The sequence below is a fragment of the Microtus ochrogaster genome, chromosome 18, assembly GCF_000317375.1.
Source record: "Microtus ochrogaster isolate Prairie Vole_2 chromosome 18, MicOch1.0, whole genome shotgun sequence".
Taxonomy (NCBI): domain Eukaryota; kingdom Metazoa; phylum Chordata; class Mammalia; order Rodentia; family Cricetidae; genus Microtus; species Microtus ochrogaster.
In genome coordinates, this window is record NC_022020.1 from 36,127,315 (window position 1) to 36,140,405 (window position 13,091).

Genomic DNA, 13,091 nt, shown 5'->3' on the forward strand with positions numbered 1-13,091 from the left:
AAAAAAAAAGATTTAAGAAACTGTAAGACACTGGATGCTACAAACAATGATAACAAAATTAAAAAGCTAAGATCAGTCTGTCTTGGCCTGTAGGAAATGGAAAACATCTAATAAAAGAGTAACCTTGTTAATGTCATGACCCCTGGTTTCATAAACTGCAAATGTCACTTGCCATTCATCAAAGTTCCCACAAAGCACTATAAAATACAGTTGATAAAATATTTAGCAAATTTCTTCAGACAGTTCATTATTTTCAGGATGCAAAATCAAAAATTTAGGTAGAAATGATCACTTTCCTGACAGGCTTACCTCAATTTTCTCTTGTGATTTTGCAACAGTTTTAGTCATTACTCTTCCATAAGCTGTTTTACATAAAGTTAAAACGTAGGTTATCAAATAACAGGACCCCCTTCAAACTTGATCAAGAAATTAAATTTTAAAAAGTTCTTGAACCCTAGGTTTACTATGAATCCAAAAGAACATTATTCTGAGTATCAGTCCACATTAGAAGGAAACGCAAGACAAAACCAGAAGAAAATAACTAGCAATTAGCAATGCCTGTTTCAGGTGGGTTTCTGGGCTAACACTGCATATGTAGGATTTAAGATCTTCTCTGGGGTATGGGAAGTTCATAAAGTCTAGGTTTTGTTCTCCTGTATTATTAGAGATCTGTGAGATAGTGGCTAGAGAGATAGTTCAGTAGTTAAGAGTCTTTCTACATTGGCAGAGTTCATGGGACCAGGTCCCAGCATCCCTATAAGAAAATCTAGCAACTCAACCCATAATGCTAATTCCAGGAGATCCAACACCCTTTTACGAGCTCCATGGGTATGGTATAGGTTACACATTTGCTGCATTTACAGACATACAGGCAAAGCACTCACACATACAAAATAAAATGTAACTAGATCTTTAAATAAACAGTATTCAGGATACTACATGTATACTAAACACTTTCTGATAATTGTAACATGAAAAATCCAACCTTCAAAATGTTTTGAAGATAAAAATAAAATATGTGTAAAAATATTTTACATTTAAATTTTTCCAACTTGGCATAATGAAAATTTTATGAGTTGCTATATTTATTTGATCAGATATAATAACCTCATTTTGGAGGAAGTTTCACTTTCTTTTCTAATTCTGCTTTCTCATCCATATATTAAAAATAAAAACACAAATTTAAGGGATATTTTCTTCCAGCACATACCCATGACTCCACATGGAAATAATTACATACTGATAACACTGAATTATAACCAGCTCACATGTATAAGAATAGATACAGTGCTCACAATTCTGCACCATTCTCTTGCAGTAGTCCAGCTAATCCTCATTGCTGTAGTATTTAAGGCTGCCACTGCAGGGCTTAATACTGATTTTCTTATCTCAGTAACACTGCATTCACTTATATTCCTGATTTTGATTCCAAATATTTTTTTGTCCTCATTTTTCTTGAGTATAAAGTAGAATCTTGACTTTGAGAGTTCCTTGTGTACATAACAAAGAGACTTGAAAACATTTTCTTCTAGTGTTGTAATTGATTTATAGTTTTTAAGGGGGAGCTTTAAAAAAACTTCTCTTGATATTATTAAATTCATACACATTTCTTATATGTAAAATGAAAAGCATCTGTTGATCTCATTCTTTAGCAATCTTAAATTATCATATGCAGTCAATTCAATAATTTATGGACATAATTTTGATTCATAGCATATGCATTATTCCTCCATGCTTTTATATTATAATCAATTACTGAGGCAGCATAAAGGTATCTTACTCTTCTTTCATCTTTCTAAATAATTCTAATTCAGCATACACGAGGAAACACAACACAGAAAAAAATGAGAGCCCCATAGATGAGATCTAGCTACATTTAGCTTGCTGTCAGCTTTCTACATTGTCTTGCTGTCTCCAGATAAGTTTTTCCAAAATGTCAAAAGAGGTGGAGACCCTACACTGTGTTTCAATAAACTGTCCTGATACACCTTACTATGTGGTAAATATTACAGCTTCCTCTGGGCTGGAAGACATTGGAGTTGGGCACAGTGACCTCTTTTAAGAAAAGGAAATGAGAACAGAGCGGGGTGCATCTGGAGCAGGATGGCTCTGATGGATTTAGTTATCCAGGGTTATTGCTGTCAATTGGAAATGCCTGCTCTACCTCAATGTAAATCAGCTCTCCCAGGCTTTTTTTTTTAATTATAAATCAAACAGTAATCAAAAAATGTCTTCAAGACAAAAAGGAAAGTATAAGCAAACCAAAACCGGGGGAAAATGTACCTTTGTTTGAAGGCATTTATTTGTTTTGCCACACACACTTGTTTGAATTCTGTAACTGTTAAATATCAAACAAGGAAATTCCAAGTAAAAGAAGGTTTTTGATTACTGTGCCTCAGGATGGAGAACAAGGCATAATTTTGAAATCTATGGATTTTAAATTCTAAGATAAGGACTGGGCTAGCTGGAAAAATTAAAACTATCTACAATTAAAATTGTTTAGTTTTTATTGCACTGTTGTTTTAGCTTTGAGGAGACTCAGCTCTGCTCTATAGCACAGCCTGCCATTAAGCTAACTATTTGTATACCAAGTTGGTCTCATATTGACCATCCTAAACAACTACACTCAGTTTAGAGTTTAACACTGATGTTAAACAAACTTAGTTTTTTAGACATCTAAGATATGTCCTCACTTAGTGGGTGTATGTATAATTTTTAAGAATATACTTTTTCCAATGTTGAGATGGAGCATTGTTTCTGTTCCTGTTTTTTGTTGTTTGTTTTTTGTTTTTGTTTTGAGGGAGAGTTTTTCTATGTAGCCCTGGCTGTCCTGGAACTCATTCTGTAGACCATGCTGGCCTCAAACTCAAAGATTTTCCTGCCTCTGCCTCCTGAGTGTTGGGACTAAAGGTATATGTCACCACACCTGACAGTTAAATATTTCTTAAATTACAAGGCAATAAATCAGGTGTTAAATATGGAACTTATTTAATAGCAACCGTGAGCCTGTTCACAGCAAATCTATGATTTTAGAAATTGGGAATTAAGCTGTGTATACATGGATCAGGGAAATAGCTCAGCAGGTTAAAAACAAATAAAAACACTTTCTCCCATACATGACAACCTGAGGCTATTCCTAAGATCCACTTCACTTTTTCTCTCATCTTCAAGTTTGTGCCATGACACACATGTCCATAAACGTGCAGAAGACAAAATTAATACACGTATTCACATACACTTGAGCACACACACACACAGAGGCATATGTGTGTGTGTGTTCGTGTGTGTAAAACAATGAACAAGTAAAATCGATGTGCTAAAGCTACTATGAAGTGTTCACATGGTACAACATCATGTAATTTTTGTGTGTGTTTATGCATACTGTGTTAGGATATATGTACACATGGGCACACATGTATATGTGGAGGTTGAAGTACTAACTAGGATACCATTCTTCAGATACTATTTTTTTTTTCTGGAGACAGAGTTTCTCATTGATCAGGAACTCATGGAAGAGGTGAATATGGCTAGATAGTGAGCCTGAGAGCTCAAGAGATCATTATTGGTTTTTTCCAAGTGGGATAGCAAGTGCGTGCCAGATACCTTGTGATTATTAGTTTTTAGATAAACTCAAAATAAAATTCTGGTTTCCTATTGACATTGTTTCATACGTACATCAAACAAAGTAAGAGGCAAATGAATAAACAACAACTTCCTATAAAAATAAAAGGTTGTGGGGAAAACTCTTATCTTTGGCCATTTCTCACATTTCACACACCTGACTACTTATAATATAGTTAGGTACATACACATAGAAAAGCTGCTGACGTGCTTGGAATAAGGTTGGTTCTTTTGTCATGCTGGAGTTTGATTTCTTGGCTAAGTTTATTATTTTCTTCTTTGGGATTCTAATGATCATGGTCACATCACAAGCAGAATATATATCTAAAATAATATATACAAACTTATAAAATGTAAGTAAAAATAAAAAACTAATTGATTTTCCTGTTAAGTAATTTTAAAGAAAAAAGCAATGTCATGAAAGTTTGGGTTCTTATTCCTTCCCGTTTAAACCATATTTAGCATTACTAAATGAAAATATGCCTAATTTACACAGGGGTCAATTGTTCAACTGATAAGAAAAATAAAATTTGCTGGTAAATGGATGAAGCTAAAAACAAAATCCTGTATGTAATAACCCAGGCACCCAAAGACAAGTATTGCACGATTTTTATTATTTTCTTTTAAGCCTTTGGAATGTGTGCTACAATCCAAATAGTCACACAGGTTGTGTAATTAGTAAGGGACTGAGGATGGAGGGTGGGAGAATATTTCCCAAAGAATAGATGATAGAATATAGTGGTATGAAGAGATAAAGGAGAGAAGAGAAGAGGAGGATTAAATAGGGAAAGAGATGGGGAAAAAGGTTAAGGAAGAAATATGGTGAGGGACAACTACCATAAACGTCTTTTGAAAAAAAATATGGAAACCCCTACTATAGGAGTTTTCTAAAATACATACATATATGAAAGGTATTTAAGTGGATTCAACAAATAATAAGGGAAACAATGTTTCAACTCGACATCTTCTGTCACCAAGTAAAACCATCCGTGCCAGGCAATAGAGTCATTGTTGAACAACTGGCCAAAAAAGATGCACAGAACTTTCCAAATATCACAGGCTAATTCTAAGACTATTGATTGCTTTCCATGGCCTCATGCTACGGTCTTCCCACTGAAGACAATACTTCTTTATGTCACCCACCACAGAGAAAACAAGCTGGTGTCTAACTAGAAGCTTCACCCTTACTGCTTAGCACTCACTGTGTTGGAGATTATGCTGAGTCCTACTAAAGGAGATATATGATCATCAGTATCTCCCAAGTATAAATCCTGCAACCCGCCTGCAACATTTACTGGTGTCATAGTGGCACAAATACTATGGGACCGAACAACAACATTTTCATTGAATTTAAGGCCCTCTCCATGAGACAGAACCCATGTTTGACACTGCTGCAGTGACCAGGGACCTAAGACTAGATAAGTCATGAGCCTAAGAGAAAACCTACCAATATTATTCTGGTAATGGAAGACAGCAACAAAATGACTCGTAAGGACATAACCTCAGTAACTAGATGAACCCACATCAGAGAAATTTCTTGCAGTAGATAGAAATCGATATAGAGACCCACACCTGGACCATGGCAGAGAGTGATAGACTTTGGTGTACTTGGTATTAAATGGGGCTTCATCAAACTCTTCTGCCTCATTAAGGCTTAGGGATCTATGTAGAAGAGGAAGTATAAAAATTATAAAGCCTTAGAAGTTAGATGACTCCAAAAAAACTGTTTCTTCCTGATATAAAAACTAGTACGCAGAGCCTGTGACAAGTACAAGCACTGTCCAGGTTCAAGACAGGTGGGATCCCAGCACTGAGATGAGGAAGTAGACATGGTTTCCCACAACTAGCCAAGAAGTTATTTGGAGTTGACGTCTAATGACAAAGAGGTAATCACTTCTTTTCAGTGGAATTTCACTGGGAATATCAGCTACAGTTTATAACAGGTCCTAGACCAAGAGCAGTTAGTCAACACGCTACAAAACCAGTGTTCTAGTTCATGTCCTTTTTGTTTGGTTTGTTTTGGCATTATCTGTTTTACTGGTCTTTTGTCTATTTGTACGTTGTGAGTTTCATTTACATGTTTTCCGGTGGGGAGGTTGGTTTTGTTTTAGTTTGTGTTTGAGGGAGAGAACGTAATGTTGACTGGGTAGGAGGAGGGAAAGAATATAATTAGAGAAAATTATATAAAATTTTTTTATTAAAAAATAAATGCGATTTCATGCACAACACACACACATACGTGAATGCACATACGAATGTTATGGTACCCAGTGCCAGAGAAAACGCCAGTTTAGTGCTAGGTGACTGGAAGGGGACCTGACCTGAGCATAATCCGCAGCTTTGTTAGGAAGAGATGCCCCACACGACACTCAGTCTAGCAGTGTCCACCACCTGAGAAAGCACAGTTTGTAATCTCATAGTAATGGGAATGTGGATCATTGTTTCCACTGGAATTTTGTGCATTGGCTCAGTAAGCCATTCAAAACAAAATCACTAATGTGCAGTGAATAAGCAACTTGAACTAGAAGCCTCCGAGACCAGTCTCATCAACTACAGCTCACCGCTTCCTAATACATAACTAGTTTGAAATTCAGGTAATTTGAAAAGAAAAAAAAATAAGCAGTGCCTTGTTTCTTTTGCTTTGTTTTGCTTTTCTCTTTCTTTCCATAATACACCATGGCATGAACTGTCTGCTGCAAACAACACTAACGGATTCTCTCAGGAGCATCCTAACAAGCCCAAGTGAGCTGTAATTAGAGCGAACTATGGTATTTGATTGGACACATTTACAGAAGACAAGAACTCCTTTTATGAATTGGATTGGGAATTTTCTAGGCTGTCTTGAGTGTTTGCTGTGAGCAAGCTTCATTTCAGTGGCATTAGCTGAAGTTAGACACCATGCTACCTTCAAGAAGTTAGTGTGCACACACCATTTTCACAGATTGTAAAATATGCCGAAACAAAATAGTTCAAATTAGACAACTCTCCAAATTCTACACCATCTTGTGTTGACCTGGACATTGATGAGGTTCAGAATTGTTCAATCTGTTGCTATCACACTGCTACTTAGCATGGTGTCTGGCCAGTGGTAAGTCTGAAATAAATATGCCTCTTCTCACTGTCACTCCACAGTGAGGCAAGCTGTTCTTATCATCACTAAATGGCCCCCAGGTTGGAACCACATCCAACAGTAATTGCCTTAGGAGGTCTTGTTGAAAGCTAATGGGTAACAGTTTTTTCCACTATTCTTACCAGTTCTGTGAGAAATTCTACCACCTTAATCTGGCACAAAATTCCACATCCAATTGGAAACTTACATATAATTTTCACAGTGACATCTATGGTCCTAAAAAAGACGAAGAGTAAAGTTACAAAGTATTTTAAGAATTAACTCCTCCTGGTCTATATAGTGTTACTTATTGTTTCAGGTAATGGCTATTCAACTTTGCTGTAAGCATCACCACCTAGTTCAGCCACATCTAACGGTATTTTGATACATGTACAACAGCAGAAACTCTCTCTGGGAGTTTTATTGGCTTTTCTTAACCACAGGACAGGATGAAAATATTTAATAGTATACAAACCATAAGTTTATAAATAAATACATAAAATGGTAATACAGTCTTTCACATTGTAGCTAATGAGTGTTATCAAAAGGCTAGAAAGTCCTGGAAGCTTCACCAAACCTGGGATTAACTAATGAACCAATCACAACTTTTTAAGTCCTGGACTGATTAACTTTACTCTTTGTATATAAAATAAAACCATTTATCATGTAAACTTTGATAATGAGCTGACATAAGAAACCGTGAAGAGATTTCTGCTTTCTGGTAACAGACATGTTATTCAGAATGCCCCTTTCTCACCAAAATAATTTAAACAACTATGTGAAACATTTCAAAAGTTTTCGTAAATAAAAAAAGTACTGTGATACAGTAGTAATGAATGACTAGAATTAACAACGAAAGGACATTGTGGAATTTGGTGTTTTCTATTTTCAATCTATTTTCACTTAGATGGTACTTGCTGATCCTAAAAAAGCCCTCAGATTTGTTTGGAGAACTTTGCAAGAAGTAAAATCAATCTTTATGCTTGCAACACTAAGTTCTAATAAGAGAAAGTGACCAAAGTCCCCAGACTAAGCCCTCATGCTGAGATATAAGGAGCTAACATTCAGGTGGCAATCTTAACTTTAGTCTTGGATTTAAGTGTTCCCAATTTGTAGTAACCTACAGTACATGGCAAACACAAACAAAAGTCCCTGTCAGTATTCTTCTAGTGATTTAATGAGCACTATTTTCACACAGACTGACCAAACACAGAACAATTAGGCCTTCGTGGCAGCATGGATGAAAATGAGCAAGCTCAAACAACAGATACATATCTATAAGGTGTTAGATACTTCCATTTTAAGTTCAAAAATTAAAAAATGACTGCTTTGATGTTAAACAAAATGAAACTTAAACAATATGATCTGTGGGAAATTACACAATAGTGTTGTATGGCAATAGTGGATCTTAAAGAAGAAAGGAACGTTATAATAATTAAAATTAAGAATTCAGTGCATGAGTTTAAAAAACACATAAAGGTAAATATATATCTCTGAGGATTGATGACCAGACAGCATAAATAAACATAAAGAGGAAAAAATATGGATTCATGTAAAAAGCATAAAAGCTACTTTGAAATGTTAGATATAATATGAATCAGAGTCCAAGAAAAAAATAGGAAACAGGAATTGTCTATTATTTGAGGATAATGAAATGTCCATAGCTACATATTTTAAGCATGAATGAATAAAAACACTTTAGATGTACCATAATTAGTCTGCAGAAACCAAAGGGAAGAATCACAGTTAAAACAATCAGAAAAAAAATGGCAGATAACACTAGAAAAAAAGTGCAATAATGAATTATTATCTTCACGAAATAGCAAGAAAAGATCTGAAATTGTTTAAGTTTATACCAAGTCAAGACATCCTTTAAGGATGACACTTAAGCATTGCTTTTTAACAAAAAGTGAGAGAATTTACCATTTGGAAAACAAAATAGAAAAGATTTGAAGAAGACTGAAAATGTAAACTCACAAGAAATGACATGCTACAAGGACTAAGGGAGAGGAGCTGTTAAAATATGACAAAAGCATTAGGAGACAACACAAAAATGATGTGTTTTGAGATTTTTAATTATTTATGTCCCTGAGGTTTTTTTAATAAATCAATTTTACAAAAACTATTGTAATATAATTTCAAACAAGTTGGAAATATGTAAAGAAGTTATATCAAAATCTTGATAGCAGATTCTAGTAATTTTCAGGGAAATAAAGCATCTAGTAACTATCTTTTTAAAAAAAATTTTGACACAGGTTTTCTTTGTAGTTTTAGAGCCTGTTTTGGAACTCTTTATAGACCAGGCTGGCCTTGAACTCAATTAGATATACCTATCTTTACCCCCCCACCCCCAGTGCTGGGATTAAAGGCGTGTGTTCTCACCACCCAGCTGATAACTATCTTTTAACTAAGCAACGGAATAAAAACTTTCTGGACAAGTAAAAGAATTAAATATAGGAGTCAGTGACACAGCTTACTGGATAAAGATTCTTCCAGGAAGACCTCTATTCAATCCTGGAACCTACATGGTGGGAGAAGAGGATCGAATCCCAAAAGGTAGCCTTTGGCCGTTGCATTGCACACATGTATGTATACAAACAGAAGCACAAACACACACAATTAATAAATGCCAATTTACCAAACACCAATGTACATTATCTCATAGGAAGAGAGAGAGTTTTATAGTCTAGAATACAATGTAAACATGAATTTATTATCAAGTGCTGACTCTCTTTATGTTATGTCCCTGGCTAAAATTTTATTTATTTATTTTTTCCAGGTGGACAATTTAGCAGGGAAAAGAGTAGAAAGATATTAATCTTTACAGAAAAGGAGAAAGTAAAATTCTACTGCATATGGGAACTATATAATAAACACTAAAAATGCCCAGTCAAATACTGTTTCCTCTGGCATCTGTGGTCTAGAATTTCCATCTGAACCCTTGATTTCAGTCCTCAAGAGTAAACATAGTGGGTTTGTGTCATGCAGACTAAGTACAAGAAACTATCAATAAACATTTCTGATGTGTTGAAATTTTATCAGGTTACACTGAGAATATTTTAATTTAATGCATTACACATTAAGATACTTCCTAATATTACTTCTTTCTAATTTTTCTAATTATTTCCCTTTAGGCAGAATTACTAACGCCATCAATTAGATCAAATTCAGTGAAAACAGTTTAAATTATATGAGTTTCAATTGAAATAAAAATATTTTGACGTTTAAGTGCCTGACCTTTAAGAAATCCTGTACAGTATAAATGAAAAAAAAAGAACATTTTGTTGCTAAAATAAACTACATTGGAGGATTTGGATTTGCATGGGCAGCAGAAGAGTGGGCAGTCTTATTAACCACCAAACCTACATCTGTATAAAGTGAAAGGAAAGACAGCAGCAGGCTAACAGCCCCTTTGGGTAAAACCACATCTGTGACTATTACAACTCCATGTTAAACTGCTAATCATGACTTTTCACTTTCTCCTAAGCCAAATCAAATAGTCATTTAAAACCAAGTTACACAAACCATGTCAAGTAAGCCACAGAATCAGAACTATAACTTTCATTTCCAAAATGGGCCATGGAGTCGGGTGGAGGTGGGATAGGCTTTCTAATTATATTAAACCTAGATAATGTTTAATAATCTTTTCAATTTCATGCACCAAAGTTAGAATTTTTTTTCTTTTTGCCTAGTGTTTCTGACAGTGGGTATAAGGTTTTCATACAATTAATTGCTTTATACTAACATTGCTCTGTTTGAGTTCCTTCTGTACATTATACTGGAAATGTCAACTCTATGCTGTCTTAGATAGGGTTACTATTGCTGTGATGAAACATCATAACCAAATTAGCTTCACGGGTATTAAAGGGTTTGCTTGACTTATTATGCTTCCACAGGACAGTTTGTCATCAACGGAAGGTGGGCCAAGTGGAGTCTAGAATGTCAGTGAGCTTCAAAAGCCACTCATAAAAGATGTGATCCTTTTGTTTATAGCAGTGTTAGAATTTGTTTTACTCTTCTGCTATCAGAGATGCTTAACTTACTTCTCTTGTTTTGCTCACCCTGGTTTACCTAGATACAGTTTCAGACAGTCTTTACCATTTCCTGTATGCTCCACCTAGGGGTTCTTATAGAAAGTCCTAGAAAGTCTATTTTTATTTTTTATTTAATTGAAATGCATGTAGATGACATAGACAAATATCTTTCTGTTTATTATCTTTAATCCTGATGGAAATATTTAAAAATTTTAAAATATATATTACAGGGTAAGAGCAAAATATTTTAAAAATCCTAAAAAATTCAGTTGTAGTGCTTCCATTTGTCACATACCAGTGTCTGTCTTTGTAAATTCTTACATGCATTATCCTTGAAGAATAAAGAATGATGTGGGAGTGATTTCTTATTAATAAAGAAACTGCCTAGGCCCCTTGATAGGCCAACCCTTGGGTGGGTGGAGTAAACAGAACAGAATGCTGGGAGAAAGAAGCTGAATCAGAGAGTCGCCATGATTCTCCAACTCCAGACAGACGCAGGTTAAGATCTTCTCTGGTAAACCACCTCATGGGCTACACACATTATTAGAAATGGGCTAGTCCAGGTGCGAGAGTTAGCCTAGAAGACGCTAGATAGAAATGGGCCAGCAGTGTTTAAAAGAATACAGTTTCTGTGTAATTATTTCGGGGCATAAGCTAGAGCTAGCCACGTGGGCAGCCGGGTGCCAGGGATGCAGCCCGCCACTCATATTACAACAGAGTGGCGCCCGGCGTGATGGACTAAATCCACTTAAAAACCTGAGAAGGCTTAAAAATAAGGGGGAGAGAGTTTAATACAGATTTTTGCTGTTTGTTGGTGGCGTGCTGTAGAGAGATTTCCTGATTCGGCAACAGCAGCAGAAAAAACACTGTGTCATTTTAAAGCGCAGCTTCTTGGGGCTGTGCTGCCAGTGTGACCTCTGGCTTTAAAGCATTTCAATGGATTTTATGGGACTGGATGTTTGTGTTCCCGCTTGGGATCGAAAGGAGAGTGCTCTGAGATGGTGCTGATGACTCGGCACTCCCCACCTGCACCTGGGCAGAAGACTGAATCAGGCTTAGGCAGGCGGAAGAGCATGGCGGATTCCTGCCGACAAACAGAGACCATGTTTTCAGACTGCACAGTGCTCTGCGTGTCAGATTTGGTTGTAACTTGGATGAAAAGAATTTCTGTGCTGCATGCTCAGTCTCAGAATTACAGTGCTGAGTGCCGCTCCTACCTGGCGGCCCCAGAGCTAGCACAAAATGGTACGTCCTCCATTTTGAAATTTTCCTGACCCAGCAGCAGGAAAAAACTGGCTGTTTTAAAATGCCAGCTTTCTGGGCTGTGCCTCCATTGCAATCTCTGTCTGGCTCTTGCGGGAGACAGAGCTTTTGAATGGAGCATTTGAAGTAAAGCTCTACGGCTTGCTTGATGGCAATGTGGACTGCTGTGTGCCTGGAACTGTGTGTGGCTCAGGGGCACCAAATGGCTCTGAGGCAGGAAGAGCTCAACTCTGCCATGATGAACTGTGCTGGTCTCAGGCAGGAACTACCATAATTACTGTAAAAACAGTGCAGTTAAGGTTTCAACTGGGCAGGACACAGGCGGTACCGTATTATCTGCACATGGTGCAACTTAGATTTTTAAGAACTGCTTAACATTTTAAAAAATGCTCCTGGATAGTAAAAATATTGCAGATTCAAAATAAAACAGATTCAGACATAACAGACCTCAATGGATCACAGGTTGGATGAATGTACGTAGGCTCGAGAGAGAGAAGAATAAGAATATAGAGAATAAAGTAAATGTCTTTAAAAAAGGGTAAAGTCTTTAAAGAGACAGAGTACAGATAGTTAAGAGATTAAAAGAAATAAAAAAAATAAGCCACGTAAAAATGGAAAAGTCACAGAGAGTCTGTATTATGTACATTGTTTTTTCTTTTTAAATTTTTGACTGTGAAGGAGCTAAGTACAGACAGACATTTCATTATATGGGCTGCCAAGTGGAACCAGAATGGATATAAGGGTATTATGATTTCAAAATTTGGGTCTAAGGATATGATGCTTTGGAAAGGGTCTTCTTTTGTTTTCACAGAGGACCAGACTCTGTGGATTGCATCTATCCCGATATGGTATGATAGACCATGACCTCCTGAAAAGTTCCTGTGAACACCCTCAAAAAATTACTTCACTCAACTGCCAACTGAGATAAACTTGGCACACAGGTTACACCCTAAATGACCTGATTAACAGCGCCCCCATTCAGCAGGAAGCAGTTTGGAGAAAAAAAACTGCGCCCATGTTCCCAAAATATTGTTTATAAATGTTCTTTTACATTTAAAGGGGGA